At 47.2% G+C, this 18,305-nt stretch overlaps 1 protein-coding gene and 1 non-coding gene across 2 annotated transcripts in view; one reads left to right on the forward strand and one right to left on the reverse strand.

Moving 5' to 3' along the window:
- ABTB2 (ankyrin repeat and BTB domain containing 2) overlaps positions 1-18,305 on the forward strand; it is a 202,579-nt gene that overhangs the window by 16,025 nt on the left and 168,249 nt on the right. The gene's annotated exons all lie outside the window — the stretch shown is intronic.
- Positions 5,403-5,474, reverse strand: TRNAE-UUC (transfer RNA glutamic acid (anticodon UUC)). The gene has a single exon. It is a non-coding gene; the product is annotated as a tRNA-Glu (tRNA).

Here is an 18,305-nt window from a genome sequence, read left to right on the forward strand (position 1 = left end):
CAGGCTTCCAGAATGTTATTGCTACTGTATCTGCTACATCTACCACCAAGTAGTAGGACTTGAACTTGAGTTCTGCTTTTTTCCTCTAAGGCTCTACTTCGATCCTGGGCTGGTTGGATGTCCCCTTGTAAATCAGAGGATGTTTTTAAATTTGTTTTGTTTGTTTGAGTAGAAGCTCTTCTAAGCTCATTTTCACTCAGGAACTGCCTGTTCCTTCCACCATTTGAGGTGAGCTCTTTTCAGTGTTTTGCCTAAAGTCAGCCCATCCATGTCCCCTTGGAGAGGTGACCAGGAGATCTCCTGCCAGAAGCTGTGGCTCCTTGGAAGTTTACCCAAGAGGTTAAGATCTTTAGTGCTTCCCATGCCCCGTGGTCCTTTTACCATCCTTTGCTGTGAGGATTGCGCCTAAGAGAACCCTCAGTGGGATCCTGGCAGAGGGTGGCTTTGAAAGGAGTAACTTTTGCAAAGAGTAGGACCAAGAGAGGCCCCTCTGATGGGTAGAGGGGTTGGGGAGGATGTTGGCTCACACTTGGGGCTGGGTTCAAACCCTGTCTGCACTGCTCACTTGCCCAGATCCTACAGCTCGTGATTTAACCTTTCTCTGCCTCAATTTCCCCATCTACAAAGTGAGGACAATACTAGAGGTTACCCAGCATGGTGGCTGTGAGGATTAAGTGCAAAATAAAGCACTTAGCCTCTGTATATGGCACATGGCAACCACCAGGCATGTGTGGCCACTGCCATCCTCATCATTGTGGCTTCCAGGCAATGGCATTTGGTGTGCTTTCACTTTCAGGTGGTGTTTGCATTTGTTACTTCAGGATGTATCAACTCTCTAGTCTAGAAGTGGTGTAGAGAGTGTTAGCTCTTTAAGTGAATGTCTAAGTTGAATTTGTATGTCATGGGCCTCCACAGGGTTTGTTTGTTTGTTTGTTTTTCCCCCTCCTCCTTCTTCTTTCCCTTCTGTTTCTTTCTTTTGGATGGCAGGGGTGAAAGGCATGACAGTGCAGTTGTCATTTCAGTACCTCACCTGGTAACCACCAGCCTGCTTCCTTCCTGCTGGTTTGGGCTGTGTAACCAGTACCACCAGTCAAACAGTGTAATCAGGCAGAGCCAATCATTTCTATGGGATAAATTTGTGGCGTGAAATGCCCACTTACTTATGCAATTGCCACTCATTTACCCACATCCAGAATGTGCTAAATCTGCTGTTTATAATGAAATCCAAATGGCTTGGAACCATATGTAGGGAATCGAGTGCTTTTCATCACAATCATTACAAGAGCTGAGTTTAAATTAGGGGAATCCAAATGCCACGGAGCAGTGGTGACGTCCCTGCTTTCCTTCTCTTCATGGTTCTGCTGAGGAGGCACTGCTTTCAACGAGAAGCTTCCAAGAAAAGGACAGAGGCTAGGATGTGACATCATCGTGTTGACATTTGTGTAACGTGGGCCCTCCCAGGCTGTCCAAAGCCTTGTCCTTTGTGTGGCTTGCCTGGCACTGACTGATCACCCATGGTTAATGGGTAACTCGACTCCTCTTGGCAAACAGTTGCTTTGTTAGTTATCTGTGCTGCGGTCTTCTCTATTATCAGTGGAGCCCCCGAAACCTCAGAAGAAGCTGGTGGGGTATGTGTGTACACGTGCGTATGTGCAGCACAAGCCCACACTCTCCCCCTCCTTCCTAAAATACAGGAAACCCTTGGATTAGTTGTTGCCACACCTGGCTTATGGCTGAAACAAACAAAATTCATATTTGGGAACCCACCTTGGATAATATCCTGTAAAAGCCTCTGAAAGTGGGGCCGGAACATCTGCATTTTGAACCTGCTCCTCAGGTGGTTCAGATCTGTGAAGCCCAGCCTCTATCACCTGGACTTGGGGTTTGCTTTCGGGGCTCTGCTGAGGGTGAGCACTGGGCAAAGACCCTCTTAGTGGTGGCGGATGAGACTGCTCTGTGCCCAGTGGGATGCAGACTTAGGGTCACTGTGCAGGAGCGGGTGGGGAAGCCTCTTGCCTTGAAAAAGATAATGGTACCCAACCTTTGTCAGACTGTCTTGTTTAATCCTCTCCACCAAACTATGGAGTGGTGGCGGTAAGACCATGGACCGATATTTCTTGGATGCCAACTATGACATGGGACAAGACTCCAGATGGTTTGCACCAATTATCTCGTGAAATGCCCATGACAGCCTCTGAGGAGTAGGTGCTATTATTTATTCCCACTTTGCAGATAAGGAAACTGAGGCCTGGAGACAGTTCAAGTTAATTGCCCAAGGTCACAGGCAGCAGGTAACAGCAGTGGGATGTGCTATCATACTTCAAAGCCTATGGCTTACATTTCTGGAAGCTGCCTAGGGTTTTAATCACAATCCTTTGGGTATGGGGAGCAGATCAAATAGGAATCTTGCAAGTAGAATGTCAGAGTTTTTCCAGAAGGATCCTCTGTGCCCTCTTCCTTCAAGGCACTGTCCTTGGGCCCTTTGCAGCCCTGGTTTTCATGACCTGGTCATTCCCCTCCATAGGCTTGGGCCCTGTGGGGATGGCTGTATTTTGGTCAGGTCTTCCTCCCCCTCACCATCTTTCTCCTTCCCTTCTCGGGCCCCACCTGCAGCTCTTCTCCTGGGACGGAGGCTTAGGGTCGGGGCCTTTCTCAATTCACAAATCAGTCAGGTTCTGGGGGTGCCATAGTTGCTACCCAGAGGCAGACTCAGCACAGGCCTCATCTTTGCGAGCATCTGTCTTAGTCTCTTGGACTCAGGTGGTTGTCCCTTTCCGGAGACTGAGAGGCACACAGCTCTGCGATTGAGGGTTTGGATGTGCAGCTGGACTGCCTGGGTTCACATTCTGGATCTATTCCTTCCTTGACAAATGGCTTCACATCTCTGTTCCTCAGTTTATTTGTCTGTAAAATGGAGCCAATACCTCCTACCTCAAATGATAGTTGCAGGGATTAAAGGAATTATACCTTCTAAAATGCCTGAAACGGGGAGTTCCCATCGTGGTGCAGCAGAAACGAAGCTGATTAGCATCCACAAGGATGCAGGTTCAGTCCCTGGCCTCGCTTTGTGGGTCGGAGATCTGGCATTGCCATGAGCTGTGGTGTAGGTCACAGACGCAACTCGAATCCAGGGTTGCTGGGGCTGTGGCGTAGGCCGGCAGCTGTAGAGCTGATTCATCCCCGAGCCTGGGAACTCCCACAGACCTAAAAAGCAAAATAAATAAATAGCTTGAAACAGGAATGTCCATTGTGGCTCAGTGGGTTGAGTATCTAACCAGTATCCATGAGGATGTGGGTGCAATCCCTGGCCTTCCTTAGTGGGTTAAGGATCCATCATTGCCACAAGCTGTGGTATAGGTCACAGACGCAGCTCGGATTCTGCATTGCTGTGGTGTAGGCTGTTGGCTGCAGCTCCAGTTCACCCCCTAACCTGGGAACTTCCATGTATTGCAGGTGCATCCCTAAAAGGAAAAAAAAAATTGCCTGAAACTGCCAGGCATGTAAGCGTCTAGCATGTTATGACTGTTTGGAGTGAGAGGTCCTTGGGGATCCTTTGTGTAGGATGATGGGGGGTCCGTTTGAATGTGAGCACAACATTATTATAGTGGAAGTAGCAAGGGCTTTGGAGACAAATCTGGGTTTAATCCCAGCCAAACTGATTTTTCTTTTTTTAAGTGTGAAGCCTCTCTCCTTGTTTTTGTTTTTAATCTATAAAGTAGGGATAACTATAGTTACTGTTATAAAGGTGAAATGCAAAAATGCAAGCAAAGCTGCTGACAAGGTGAGTGGGCTCCACTGGCAAAGCAAGAATAGGAGAGAAAATAGGAAGTGAATGAACCTTGGCAATATAATCAAAAAAGATAAATCAGTCTCAAAAGATTACACAGAGGGAGTTCCCCATGTGATGTGGTGGGAACAAATCTGACTAGTATCCATGAGGATGAAGGTTCTATCCCTGGCCTTGCTCACTGGGTTGGGATTCTGGCGTTGCCATGAGATGGGGTGTAGGTCACAGACGAGGCTCGGATCCTGCATTGCTGTGGCTGTGGTGTAGGCCGGCAGCTGCAGCTCCAATTTGACCCATAGCCGGGGAACTTCCACATGCTGTGGGTGCAGGCCTAAAAAGCAAAAAAACAAAAACAAAAGCCATCAAACATGGTCCAAGTTTTACAAAGTTAAATTTTTTGTTTGTTTGTTTTTTGTTTTGTCTTTTTGCCTTTTCTAGGGCCGCTCCCACGGCATATGGAGGTTCCCAGGCTAGGGGTCTAATCGGAGCTGTAGCCGCCGGCCTACACCAGAGCCACAGCAACTCAGGATCTGAGCCTTGTCTGTGACCTACGCCACAGCTCATGGCAATGCCGGATCCTTAACCCACTGAGCAAGGCCACAGGGATCAAACCCGCAACCTCCTGGTTCCTAGTCGGATTCGTTAACCGCTGCGTTACGACAGGAACTCCCAAAGTGAAATTTTTTAAGTGTAATGAAGGAGTTCATCACAGCCACACCAGATACTGTAGACAGGAGCAAGTGAGGGATGGTGAACAGAGATGATGGGATGATGCTTGGGTGGGGAGAGGAAAAGGCTTGAACTGGGGGAGGGAGATGGTTGTCAAGGCTCCGACTTTTGTTTCGGAGGTGAGTTCACTTTATGATAACTAAGAGGGGTCATGAAGCAAGGGTGATGATACACCCCGTTTGTGCATCTGAGGCTAAAAAAATTAGGTGGTAACTATTATTGTGATCCCGTGAAGCACCTGGACCAGGCCACAGGCCACCATTAATAGCATCTGAGATTGCCTATCATCTGTGCAAACTACCTTGAGAACCACACTTTTCCACCTCCAGCCACAGTGGCTTCCACATGGGGACACGGAACACTGGGGATATTTAAGCTGCCTTGTTTCTTAGGTTTGGGGCAGGTCCTGGGCATGAGCTCCTGTGTGTGTCTAAAGTAGCTGGACAAAGACAGGGTTGTTCTGCCCTTGGCCTGCCAGATATAAAGGCTTTCACTGGAATTGCTTGAGGAGCACTGGTGTTGGCCAGGAGGTTTTCTTTCCGAGGGAAGGCAATGTTTGGGTTGGATCTGATGGTGTTTGCCTTGGTATGATCTGAGGCCTCTCTGCTTCCAGTGCCACCACCGAGCATCATGACCTTTGCTTGTGACTTTTTTTTTTTTTTTTTACTTGTGGCTCCTTCCCTAAAGAAAAGGTCCAGGCCTCTGGGCATAAATGAATGATCCTCGTGTCTTGCCCCTCTCCTCTGAATCTGACAAAGTAGAAGTAAGAGCGTAGATTTTGGAAGTAAGGAGATCTAGTGTGATTTGAGGAAGAGGTATTATATTGTTTTGCTAATTTTTGTTTTTTTTTTGCCACAGTATGCAGCAGCTTGATATGGGATCTCAGCTCCCAGGCCAGGGATTGAACCTGGGCTGCAGCAGTGAAAGCACTGAATCCTAACCACTAGACCACCAGGGAACTCCCCCCAATTTTATTTTATTTATTATTATTATTATTATTGTTTTTTTAGGGCCACACCCATGGCATATGGAAGTTCCCAGGCCAGGGGTTGAATCAGAACCACAACTGCTGGCCTATGCCACAGCCACAGCAATGCCAGATCTGAGCATTGTTGTCTGCGACCTACACCACAGCTCAGGATCCTTAACCTACTGAGCGAGGCCAGGGATCAAACCTGCATCCTCATGGATCCTAGTTGGGTTCGTTAACAGCTGAGCCATGAAGGGAACTCTTGCCCCCTAATTTTAAATTGAGGAGCATGAAAGGCAGAATCTGAAGGGTACAATTTGATGAAATCTTACCCAGACATAGCACTTGTATGATCCCTCCAGGTCAAGATCAAGATTTAAAACACTCTTACCCAGGAGGTACCCCATGGCCCTTCCCTGTCAGTTTCCACCTCAAATAACCATTATTGTGGCTTTGGTCACATGAGTTCGGCCTGTTCTTGAACTTCTGGGAGGTGGGTACATTATCAAACTTTTCTGAGCCCAGATTAGTTTTTTTTTTTTTAAGTGAATTGTTTTTTGGGGGGGTTGGTTTTTTTGTTTGGTTGGTTCGTTTTTGTTTTTGTTTTGTTTTTGCTTTTTAGGGCCATACGTGCAGCATATGGAAGTTCCTAGGCTAGGGGTCAAGTCGGAGCTACAGCTGCCGGCCTACACCACAGCCATAGCAACACCAGTTCCGAGCTGCGTCTGTGACCTACAGCACAGCTCATGGCAATGCCAGATCCTTAACCCACCAAGCAAAGCCAGGCATTGAACCCATATCCTCGTGGATACTAGTCGGATTCATTTCCGCTGTGCCAAAAAGGGAACTCCGAAATTGTAGCACTTGTGCTATTATAGCTTTAAATTTAGAGAATCAATGAGGCAACATGTGTAAAGCCATTAGTGAAATGTTCGTAAAACAGTTAATAGGCAGGGCTGTTGATGATGGGTTATTGGGGTGGCTGACTCCGTCATCGCCTGCTCCTCCCCCAGGGGCGCAGGTTCTCGCCCTGGGCACTTGCTTGCTTCGAGGCTCTGAGTGATGCTCTGTGCCCATCCACACCCTGGGACCTCCACAAACATACTTCTGAGGTCCTTCCCTCTGTGGCTTTTAGGGTTGCGAACTGAAACCAGTTCTTCTCACTTAATAAGGCAAAGGAAATGGGCAGGAAAGCGGAGTCCAGCTGCTTCTGCCTCTTTTTCAAAGAGGGTCTGTTTGCTCTGTTAGCAAGATCAACAGCAGCATTGCTGGAGAGGCTGCACTGAACAGCCTTCCTGGGTGAGGTGGGGTGGGGGGTCCCAGATGCTAGGCTTTCCCAAGTGCCAGGAGTTGGTTTCGGGAGGTTTCAGGAGTCGTCTCTTCCAGTGCATCCTCAAAAAACAAAACCCCCAAATGACCTCCCCCTGTGATTGTCTGAAATTCTTGAATTATAACTTAATTCCTTAGGTCAAGGGTAGGGGGTGGAGGGAAGCACAAGTGTCCTGGCCTGGGAGGTGGGGAGCCATTGTGTGTGGTGGGGTCATAGTTTAATGATGTCTGATTCCATTTGATCTTCCCCCTGAATGTGTCTGATCACGTTATTTCCTGGGGGCGGGTCTTTACGAAGGAGGGGGTGGAACTGTGCAGTGGGTGGGCGGCTGTGACGACACAGGAGGCAAAGAGCCTGTGCAGGCAGATTCTCTATATTCGCCATATGGTCTGCACGGGACATGCTACACACATTTGCAGAACACCTATGTCATGTCAAGCGTCGTGTCCGAATACAGGTGAAGCTTCACCCTGCCCTTCAGGGTGAAGCTTCCAGCTGGGGGCAGGGGGCAAACATGAAACAGGCATTTGTCAGACATCCTGTTCCAGGCTGTCCTTGCAAGACCACGCTCCCTAAGCCCGATGAGGGGCACTGAGTTATCGCGTTCCTGGAGGTGGTGGTGCCATTTGGGTTGAGATCTGAAAGATGATTGGAAGTTAACCCTCAGACATTTAAACCATTTGACTCACATCAGTGTATCCTTGGGACCTTCAGCAAATGCATGTCTAAGGATAACATCTGTCTGTTCCATAAATGAGATTCTATTTTTACTGAATTGTTTGACTTTTCTGCTTAGGGTGACACCGTTGCCCCCCCACCCCCCACCCCCCGGGCAACCTTGTAAGCCCCTCTCGCCTGGGCCATGGGATTGTGAATCCACGGGTCTTCTGACTCTGCAAAAGATTTTCATTTCCCTGTGAGGTGGGGGAGAGAGGCTGGGTGGGGAGATTCATTTATAAACTGAAGATGTTATTGGTAAGATTTTGTGAGGCAGAGAGTAACCCTGCACAGACCCAGAAGAGAGACTGTTGTGGAAGAAGATACCCACTTGGCCCCGGGTGGCCAGTCCTTGCGAAGGGGGCCTGCACGCCAAATTTCTCCAGTTACCATGGGACCCAGACTGAGACAGGAAATCATGGCAGGATGGGAAAGAGTCCAAAATACACACGGCTGGTATACAGGCTGCAGTTAGAAAAGAGAGTCCGAGCACAATCTATCTATTTTCCCGAACGGGTGCTACAGAATCAACTGCGGTTGTTTTTCCAAGACTCCTTCCATTTTATGGACCTGATTTTCAAGCTTTAATTTTTTCCACATTAAGCAATCCGTAGGTTATTTGAAGTGACCCTTTTGTATGTTCATGGTGAGCCCTGCTTAGGCTTGTTTTGTGTGTGTCTTTAAAGAGCCCCGACTGAAAAAGACCCAGGGTCCCTTCAGTCCGGGGGGACTTTTCTCTCCACCACCTGGAAGGAATCTCTTTTTGGTTTTACCCCGGCTGTCTCTTTCCTGCGAGCAGCCCATTTGAAACCCAGTCCTCACTCATTTTATGGGAGGTGCCAGTGGAAAATAGGAGGGGTCCGCTGTAAGGCAGCCCACCTCGCGGCGGGGTTTCTTGGAAACCCGCGCTGCCAAGTCCGGCAACTGAAGTTTCTCATTCATAAAGAAGCCCGTTTTCATCCTGCCCATGAAGTTGTTAAAAGAAATTGAAAAATCAGGAAGGGGATCTTACTTGTACTTTTGCAGATGGAGCTCTGGAAAAGTTCAGAACGGGCCAGACCGTTCAGAGTGTGGGATCCGTTCCAGGCCTCCAGAGAAACATTTAACAGGTCGCTATTGATCGTGTTTCCATGAACTGCCCTGATATATTTCTGTGCTACACTGTAGACAAGGTGACAGTTATAGGGGGTAGGGGTGGGTTTGTTCCCCCATCCCCCACCGCCAGCTCTCTCTCCCGCTTTGCTGGATCGGTACACTTGAGGAGTTGAATTCATTTCATGGAGTGTATTGCCTTTCCCCCACGTTGTGACATGATAACCCCGACCGGTTTAGGGGTGAGGAGAGGTGAAGATGATAATCCCTAACAGGGGTACCACGCCTTAGGGTTTTTACGAAGGATTTTCATATTCTTTTTCATTTGATCTCCCAGCTCTAATAGCTGACATTTATTGAGACTTTATACCATATACATGGCTGAACACTTCAGACTTTATCTTATTTCCTAGTTGATAATCCTGATTATTTTCCATTTTACAGATGAGCAAACTGTGGCTCAGAGAGATTAAGCCTCTTACCGGAAAAAAATCTAGTTAGTTGAGGGTGGACTAGGGATTTGAACCCAAATCTTCCTGACTCAAAGCCCATGCTGCTGAGTACCTCTGGCGCCCTGGAAAATGGCTCTGCTGTGTCCTCCCTGTGTTAGAGGCGGATGGCTTCATTCTCCTACAGAAGAGACTAAGGGTTTGTTTGAGGTCCCAGGGCCAAACGTACCCAGCCAGGACCAGAAGGCGTGTGTCCTAAGGTCCAGTGCTTTATAATACCCAAGGCCTATTGACCTGAATGGTATTACCAAGCAAGGTTGTCAGTATTCCCAAGCCTGTAGCCACTTGGGCAGAAATGGCCAGTCCTTGGAGTTCCCATTGTGGCTCAGTGGTTAATGAATCTGACTAGGAATCATGAGGTTGCGGTTCGATTCCTGGCCTTGCTCAGTGGGTTAAGGATCCGGTGTTGCCGTGAGCTGTGGTGTAGGTCGCAGGTGCAGCTCGGATCCCGCGTTGCTGTGGCTCTGGCGTAGGCCGGTGGCTACAACTCTGATGAGATCCTAGCCTGGGAACCTCCATATGCCGCGGGAGCAGCTCAAGAAATGGCCAAAAAAAAAAAAAAAAAGGCCAGTCCTTATCCTCCTCCTTCAGGGCAGGCAGCTAGGAAGGAATTCTGGGAATCTAGTGCATTATTCTCATGTTCCAAGTAATTAGACTGAAGTTAAGAAGCCATAAAGTTACCACTTACAAATGCACTTCTATTTAAAGTTTCTACATCAGGAGTCTGCAGGATGCAGACACATTTCAAACTGATTACAGCTAAAGGACATTTACTGGCTTTCTTTAAAAGTTCTGAAGGTAGGGTTGGCCTCAGGGGGGTGTTGATTCAGGAGTGCAGTGTTGTCTTCAGGACCCCGTTTCCTCCTGTTTGCCAGCTCCTCTGGATTCTGCTCCCGGGTTTGCCTCCATGATCCAGCGGCTTTTCTTTTGTGATCGTAAACAGCCTGCAGCAGCTTCAGCTTTAAAGCCAAATAGCAAACGGGTCAAGTCAGCTTCTCTGACAACTCAACCCCACATCCTTCGTTTGAGTCCCCCCTGTGCTCTGATTGGCCTGACTTAAGTCACGGGCCCAGCGTTGAACTCATCACTGTAGTCCAGTGGCCACATGCTGCTCCCATGCTGGGAAGGAGGCCTGGGGTCCTTCTGGTCTGAGAACCATCGGTGTCTCTGGGGGGTGAGAGAGGGGAAGAGTGGATGTGGTGGAGATGAGGCCCTGGGAGACCTGGGGTGGGGGTGGGTGGACTGGGAGATACAGAGGGAAAAGTGGAATCTGTAGAGACAGATGTCTGCCACATTAGGCTGGGAATGGTACATTTTTTATTTGAAGAGCGTTTCAACAGACCATTAATGAGAACGAGAAGCTTACAAATATCTTTTTGTGGCAGCTATTAGAGTAATTATTATTTATTATATCCACTGACTTCAGTGGATATTGGTTCTAATGTAAACTTTCCTTTCTGGAAGAAAAGCACTTCTTTGGAATACCTCTTAAACATTCAGATTATAGGTTCGAGGGAGAGAGCCATTTAAGTTCTGAATAGCTGGCGACTGGGCTTCTTTCTGTCTTAATGGTCTCTTAAATCATGCCAGATGAATTGAAGCGCCCTTTCTCTTCTTCGGTCTGTCTCCAACTTGATGCCACTTTGACATGCTTCAAGTTTTAGTGGGAACGTTCGGTCTGAGCTGTGCGTTGTCAAGTATTATAGACACGTTCGTCTCTCAGAGCCTTGCTTTTAATCGGCTGCAGATGCAAATGGAAGGTGTGATAATATTAGAAACCACATGTTTTCAGAATCCTGAACGGCTTGGTGGCTAATTTGCTTTCCATTTCAGAACTAAACCAGACAAGGAAGGGTGTTATTAAATGTTCCTTTTGAAGTACCTACAGCTAACTAGATCCAGATAGTGGGAGTGTTTAGCCAAGGAGGGCTCCCTGATGGGCTGCCCTGTGGCCGGCATCTTGTAGGCACCATGAAGGACACAGAAGGAGTGGTTTGTGCCCTGGAGGAATGAATGATCCTATTGCAATTATAACAGGACCTGTTTACTCAGCAGTTACTCTGGGCAGGCCCCGTGCTCAGGATTTTGCATGCTTCATTTCTTTCAATCCTTACAACACTGATAGGAGGACAGATGCTAGGTTCTAGGTTTGCTGAAGACGCAACAGGCTTGGAGAGCTTAAGCGACCTTCCCCAAGTCACACAGCAAGTGAGCAGCAGCAAAGCCAGGCTCACGCCCAGCTCTCTCCAGCTGCAGTACCCACGTCCCTCACCCCAGCGCCGTGGATGGAGACTGTCACTGCAGGATTTCTCACAGTCAAAAAAATGAGTTCTCCCCTGATAGCAGATTTCATCACTCATGAAACTGCAGGCCTGGGAAGAAAGAAGATTGCCTCCTGGCTGAGGCCAGTGCCTTTCCAGAAGGACAGTACTGGGTGGGCCTCCTGCCAGCCTTGTCTGACCCACGTGATACTTCCATCTGTCTGACTTCTGACTCTCAGCTGCCAACCCAGCCTGTCCACAGCCAGGACAGCAGGACCAGTCTGAGCACAAACCAAATCTTTATTTCTAGAATTGGGTGGAATCAGGGTTGTCCAGAGCTGTGGAGCGCCCCCCGGCCCCGGGCAATAATCTCTGTATTTTCACACGCTGGACTGGATGACACATTTGCAGGCAGCCTGAGGATTGGAGGTGTTAAACCGACTGTGAGGAGCTGGGCCTGGAAGGCCACACAACAGACAGAGCGCATCCTCTCCAGACAATACGCCACAGGGGCTTGTTTAAACCAGACCCTGCCAAGGTCAGAGAAGCAGAAAACATAATCCAGAACCCTTTCTCCTGGGCAGGATCATTTGCTTGTTGAAGGTTTATTTTTTTCTAGTTTCTAGTTTAGTATCTAGTTTCTCTTGGGAGAAATTTTTCTGGGAGAGGAGAAGGAGTAAAAGTGAGGAAGGTTTTTGCTCCCCATTTTTATCAGTGCGGATGTAGAGCCCCATGATGCTGTAAGATGTTGAGCTGAGAATTTACCGCAAGGAATGAGGGTACAAGCCTGGGGATGGGGGGTGGCTTTTCCAATAAAGTCACTGACTCCTGTCACCTGTGAGGTTGCTTTCCCTCAAAAGCTAATCGAGGCAGGAAGGGAACTGGGAGAGAGTGAAGACAATTGAATGTGCCTTAAGCCCTAGGAGGGAGAGCAAGTGCCTCTTCTGCTCCTGGACCCTCGGGGAACTGGGAATGGAGGGGAGTGTTGCCTCTTGAGTGGGGAAAAGAGGCCCTTTCTGAATGGCTCCCACCCTATTCTGCTAGAAACTTCTCTGCTGCTTTATATAAAAGCTAGCATTGTAATGCCCCCTTCGCCCCTAATAATTGTCTTTGCTCTGAAGTCTGCTTTATCTGATCGTAATGATAGCCACTCCAGTTTCCTCTTGATAACATGTTTGCCTAGTGTATTTTTCCATACATTTAATTTTAACTGGTTTATATATACCAGGTGCATTTCTGATAAACAGCATAGTATTGTATTTTGTTTTTTATCTACTTTCACAATCTGTTTTTAATTGGTACGTTTAGACCATTTACATTTAATGTAATTATTGATATATTTGGACCTGGGTACTACCATTTTTTGTTTGTTGGTTTGTTTCCTCTTTTTTCCTCTCTTTCTTCATTCCTTGCTTTTAAATTTGTTGTTGTTATTGTTATTGTTTTTGTTTTGCTTTTTTAGGGCCATACCCATGGCATATGCAAGTTCCCAGCCTATGCCACAGCCACAGCAGTGCGGGATCCAAGCCACATCTCCAACCTACACCACAGCTCACAATAGTGCTGGATCCTTAAGCCACAGAGCGAGGCCAGGGATTGAACCTCCATCCTCATGGATTCTAGTTGGATTCATTTCTGCTGAGACATGATGGGTATTCCCAAATTATTTGTATTTTTTGACTATATTTTATTGTGTAGGCTTTTTTTGGGGGGGGGGGTTGTTTTGTTTTGTTTTATTTTTGACCACACTTGTGGCATGCAGAAGTTCCCAGGTTAGGGATGGAACCTGAGCCACAACAGTAACGACACTGAATCCTTAACCACTAGGCCAGCAGGGAATTGCTAGGTTTTTTAAGTAGGTGCTCTAAAGTTTAAAAAGTATGGTTTCACAATCAACTTGGAATTGATATTTTCTTACCTCAAGTGCGATGAGAATTGCTCCCAACCATATGGGTCCCTCTGTGTAAAATCTAGTTTTGGAGGAAACCATCCTAACCCATCAGTCAGCACAGAGAAAGGAGGAAGTTCTGGAAGGAATGAGGAGTGGTTTTTTACCTCATTCATTCATTCACTTAGTAACATTTATCCAGCATCTACCAGGTGGCAGAATTTCCCTTCTGGGTTGGATAATCCAGTTTGTAGTTGGACTAGTATAAGAGTATTAATACTATCAATGAAAAAGTAATCAGTCAATCCAAGAAAGAAATGGAAATTTTTTTTTTTTTTTTTTTGGTCTTTTGTAGGGCCGCTCCCACGGCATATGGAGGTTCCCAGGCTAGGGGTCGAATCGGAGCTGTAGCCACCAGCCCACACCACAGCCACAGCAACTTGGGATCTGAGCCGCATCTGTGACCTACACCGCAGCTCATGGGAACGCCAGATCCTCAACCCACTGAGCAAAGCCAGAGACCGAACCCGCAACCTCATGGTTCCTAGTCGGATTCGTTAACCACTGTGCCACCACGGGAACTCCAGGAAACGGAAGATTTTATTTGAGCCACACTGAGGATCATAACCCTGAAGTAGCCCTTCAGAAAGCTCTCAGAACTGTTCTTCCCATGAGAGGTGGAAGCACAGTTTTCTAAGTTTTTGAGACAGGAGTCTGTACATTCAATGACACATTATTGATGGCCTACACAATCTACATGTACGAAGGGTAGTGGGTCATGGCCTCTTAGAAGACTGAGAAGGAAGGTTATCTCTTGAGGAGTTGTGGCCCTGGATGAGATTAAGAGGGAAGACTATCTCCTGAGGAAGTCTGGTGAGTGCAGATGGACCATAAAAGGGAGGAGGGAGGCCCAAATAGGCAAAGAAAAACGGTATGTTTTAATTTTTCTTGTCTTGCCATAAAATAGGAATTTTACTTCATCAATAGTAATAGCTAACTTTGAGCACGTACTGTCATGCACTGCTCTAAGTTCCTTAAGGCATGATGTTACTATTGCAACCACTCTATACAGTAGATACTATAATTATTTTCCTCTTATAAATGAGGAAACGAACACCTAGAGTTTCCTTGTTCCAGGTCACCTGGGCAATAAACAGCAGACTTTGGAGCCGTGGATGTGATCCCATTATCAGAGGCTCTCAGTGGGGGAAGAACGTAGTGGAAGGTTTATGAACTCGTAATGTGTCTTGAGGACCTGGGACGCACTACCACCTTCAGACCTTCTTCTGCTGGAGCCCATTGATGGTCCACTTAAGATGCTCCTTTGTTTCCAAACTGGTCCGCTTCCCCACCCTCTTATAAACATTGATAGGAGACCTCCTCTGTGCCCTGGGGGTTATGCACATAATTCCAAAGCTCTGAAGATGGAGCATCTAACCTTGCATCTGAGGTTAAAGCTGAAAGGGATTCTAAAAGTGGCTCAAGCAGTGCACCTTTCAGATACGGAATCTGAGGTGGGAGGCAGCGAGGCAGGCTGCCCGTGGGTGCGCCAGGAGAGGTCTGCCAGGAGAGGCAGACCCGGGCTGGACGAAGGCCTCCTGACTCCTGCCTGTGGTCCTTGTGCCTCCTGTGTGCCTTCTTGCCAGGAGGGTGTGGGAAGCTGAAGAGTAGCCGAGCTGGAAATTCTGATCTGTAACTGACAGGGACAGCCAGCGGTCCCCACAGGGGAGCCCTTCCTTGCATGCCAAGCCTCTGAGGACTTTGGCAGCTGGGCTCTGCTATTTAGAAACCTTCTGGAGGCTGATCTAGTGGTCTGGCAGTATCGCTCACCAAGGCCAAGGCTTATTTGGAACCTTAGATGTTGCATTTCCTGAAGAGGCAGGAATGGACCCCAGAGCTACAGGAGAGGTGGTTCTGTCACACTGATACTGGCTTTTTAATAGCAAGACCTAGTGTGGGAGTGGCAAGTAAATATCACTTCATGGACCGAAACCTAATCAAGTGACGATCACTGTCTGCAGCCCTGCGTTGGAAAGAATTTGGGGATCTATTGGTGATGTCTGTCCTGGACCCAGAAACAGGCTGGAAGCATGTCTGCCAGGTGTGTGTCATCTTGGGTGTAGAGGTTAAAGAAACCTAGGATTTTAATTGTAACACAGTACTCCCTGCCCTCATAGGATTATTGTGAAGATTAAATAAGAATAGATGTAAACTGCTCATTAAGTGGTAGTTTTCTGCTTAACCTTGGTAAAGGGCTTTTAAGAAGAAAAGTTCAGTTTATTCATTTAAATATTTAAGTACCTTCTCAGAATTCCTTGGTGGCCGAGAGGTTAAGGATTTGGCATTGTCACTGCTGCGGTGTAAGGTTGGAGATGTGGCTCGGATCTGGGATTGCTGTGGCTGTAGTATAGGCTGGCAGCTGCAGTTCTGATTGGACCCCAAGCCCGGAACCTCCATGTGCTGCAGGTGCATCCATAAAAAGGAAAAGTTACAAAGGGTCTTGAAGAGGAACAGCTTGAAAGCTTGGTGAGCTTTCAGGAGGCAAGCTCAGAGATATATAACTTATGAAATATTTTAAAAATTTATGAAAACTTTTCAAACATTAAAAAGAGTAGAGGAATTCTCATTGTGGCTCAGTGCACGTGAATCTGACTAGCATCCATGAGGATGCATGTTTGATCCCTGGCCTCACTTAGTGGGTTGAGGATCTGGCGTTGCCCTGAGCTGTGTTATAGGTTGCAGATGTGGCTCGTATCTGGAGTTGCTGTGGCTGTGGTGTAGGCTGGTGGCTGTAGCTCTGATTTGACCCCTAGCCTGGGAATCTCCAGATACAGGCTGGTGAGGCCCTAAAAAGCAAAAAAAAAAAAAAAAAAAGGCCTAGAGAACTTTTGTAATGAACAAAGGTATATCCACATGCAGATTCAACAGTTACCACCGTTTTGAGGCTTTCTTCATTGATACCTCTTTTTGTTTGACTGAAATAGGTTAAAGCAAATCCCAGACATCATATTTTATCCCTAAATCCTTCAGTATGCATCCTTTAAAAAACCAGTTTTTGCTTACATGCTAATGTAACTTCTGGTGTTTAATCGTAACAGTGCCACCCACTGTCATAACAACAACAATTGTGTCATCTTTCCTAGGGACCTAGTTCATATTCACATTTACCTGCTTGCTTCAAAAATATCTTGCCTAGGAGTTCCTTCATGGCCAGCGGAAACAAATCCAACTAGGAACCATGAGGTTGCGGGTTCGATCCCTGGCCTTGCTCAGTGGATTAAGGATCCAGCGTTGCTGTGAGCTGTGTTGTAGGTCGCAGATGCGGCTTGGATCCTGAGTTGCTGTGGTGTAGGCCGGCAGCTACAGCTCCGATTAGACCCCTAGTCTGGGAACCTCCATGTGCTGTGGGTGCAGATCTAAAAAGACAAAAGACAAAAAAAAAAAAACTTATTTAAGTTTGGTAGTTTGAATCAGATTCCAAAGAAGGTCCACACATTGTAATTGTCAACCCAAATGTGTTTTCATGAGGAGCACAAAGAGAAAGGTATTTGCAATCAGACCTGCACTAGTGATGGTTTTTGCATGCTGCACTGGCTCAATACGTAGTTTAAATTGTTAGGCGCCCCAGAGGACCGGGAACTACTGTGGACGTTGTTGGATTGTCTCCCAAACTGCCTGATCCTTTGTTCTTGCTAACAGAGCAGTGGCCCAGGCCAGGAGTCAGAAGCCACACACATTATGAGTCTGGGCTTTTCTTCCTGGCCCAGGGCTGAGTCCTTACTATCATGACAGGTGTGGCTCTTGTGCCCTTGACAGTGACTGGTGGAGAAATAGGCCTGTGACCCAGCTCAGGCCATTGACGGACATCTTCTGTGTAGGGCTTCTGGAAAGGTTTTCCTCTCTTAAAGGGCTAACCCAGCATGGGGTCGTCTTTTCAGACTTTTGGATGTCACATGGAGATATCTGGCCCTGGAGCAGCAGCCATGGAATGACTGGGCAGGGAAAATTGGGTAGAACCCCCTGTCCTGATGTAGCCCCAGGGGTAAAAAAGGAACTAGCTTGGGTCCTTGATAACAATGTTGAGTCACAGAACTAACCTTCTGGAAGGTGCTCTACCAGGGATGTCTTTTTATAAGATAATTCACTTTTTGTGCTCAGAAGCATCCTAGCACTATATATATCCCATTCATTGGCATCTTTCTAGAAAAAGAAATATCCATCCCTAATAAGTTTTTTTTTTCGTTTGTTCTTTGTTGTTTTTTTTTTTTTTTTTTGCCATTTCTTGGGCCGCTCCCGCAGCATATGGAGGTTCCCAGGCTAGGGGTCAAATCGGAGCTGTAGCGGCTGGTGTACACCAGAGCCACAGCAACGCGGGATCCGAGCCGCGTCTTTGACCTACACCACAGCTCATGGCAACGCCGGATCCTTAACCCACTGAGCAAGGCCAGGGATCGAACCCGCAACCTCATGGTTCCTAGTTGGATTTGTTAACCACTGAGCCACGATGGGAACTTCATCCCTAATAAGTTTTAATTTTCTTTGGATCAGAAAAGGGGATTTGTCCTTCACACCCTGTCCTTATCCTCCCGCTTACACCTCCCTGTTTTTGTTTGTTTGTTTCAAATTGCTTGGTGAATGTTTCTCCTTTTCCTTTGCACTCCTGTCAAGCTCTCTGTGATTTATCCAGAAATATTTATGAAGGTTTGACTCCTGTGGAATGGGAGGTGTATTCCTTCTCTCCTGGCAAAGCCTTAACCTAAGGTAAACCATCTTTAAATAGTGCAACGTAAAACTTTATGGAAGATTTTAGCACTCGTGGCTGCAAGAAAGATAAAAACTGTGTTGGAGCTTGACTAAGCTCGCGTGTGCCACTTGCTGATGGCTTTCAGCGAGCAGGACATGCTCAGGGGAAGCAAAGTGAGAATTTGGCAGCTTTCTAACGTGGACGCATGGTATGGGTGGAATAAATAGTGAAGGTAAGGCGAGTGAATGGGAAAGGCACTTGACTCAATCTACCAAGAA

This window comes from Phacochoerus africanus, chromosome 4 (genome assembly GCF_016906955.1).
Source record: "Phacochoerus africanus isolate WHEZ1 chromosome 4, ROS_Pafr_v1, whole genome shotgun sequence".
Classification (NCBI taxonomy): Eukaryota; Metazoa; Chordata; class Mammalia; order Artiodactyla; family Suidae; genus Phacochoerus; species Phacochoerus africanus.